Raw genomic sequence first — 864 nt, 5'->3', positions numbered from 1 at the left:
GTAGGTTAAAGTTTGTAGATGTAACTTTATATTTATTAAAGTATATAAAACTGGTAGGTTAAAGTTTGTAGATGTAACTTTATATTTATTAAAGTATATAAAACTGGTAGGTTAAAGTTTGTAGATGTAACTTTATATTTATTAAAGTAAATAAAACTGGTAGGTTAAAGTTTGTAAATGTAACTTTATATTTATTAAAGTAAATAAAACTGGTAGGTTAAAGTTTGTAGATGTAACTTTATATTTATTAAAGTAAATAAAACTGGTAGGTTAAAGTTTGTAAATGTAACTTTATATTTATTAAAGTAAATAAAACTGGTAGGTTAAAGTTTGTAGATGTAATTATTAAAGTTCCAAGAAAGCTAAAGTCTAAGTTTAACTTTAAAATCACCAGAGGAAGGGCATCCCAGCCCGAAAAGTAGTGAACATTAAAACATCTCTTTAACATTAGCCATTTTCTATTATAGTTCCTATGTTAATAACCTTTAAGAAACACTATACAAAAAGTTCTCATATGAACTGATAGATCCTTTATTGTACCGAAAAGTAAATGCTCCACTTTGGGCATATAATTAGATTTGAGGGTAGGTTGGTGGAGATCCTGATGAGTAATAAAATAAAATCAGGTATGCGTGCACCCCACACTTAGAATTGCTGGTGCACTAAAGTATAGCTTATAAAAAGGAAAAAAACAAGTATTATAAAGACAAGTAGGGATCAATGCATAATAATATAATATAGAAAGTTATAATGATACTAAAAGTAGTGAAATAAGAAAGTCAAACTACAAAAATTGAGTAAAATAAAATTTAAAAAAATTTATCCTCACTTTTGCTTAGACTAACATAATTACAATGATTTTCC

General features: G+C 26.2%; 1 protein-coding gene across 4 annotated transcripts in view; it reads right to left on the bottom strand.

Moving 5' to 3' along the window:
* LOC106468891 (mutS protein homolog 5-like) overlaps positions 1-864 on the bottom strand; it is a 41,383-nt gene that overhangs the window by 24,161 nt on the left and 16,358 nt on the right. The gene's annotated exons all lie outside the window — the stretch shown is intronic.

The sequence above is a fragment of the Limulus polyphemus genome, unplaced genomic scaffold (genome assembly GCF_000517525.1).
Source record: "Limulus polyphemus unplaced genomic scaffold, Limulus_polyphemus-2.1.2 Scaffold3207, whole genome shotgun sequence".
Taxonomy (NCBI): Eukaryota; Metazoa; Arthropoda; class Merostomata; order Xiphosura; family Limulidae; genus Limulus; species Limulus polyphemus.
Note: the sequence above shows the minus strand (reverse complement) of the source record. Positions and strands in the feature narration are given on the sequence as shown.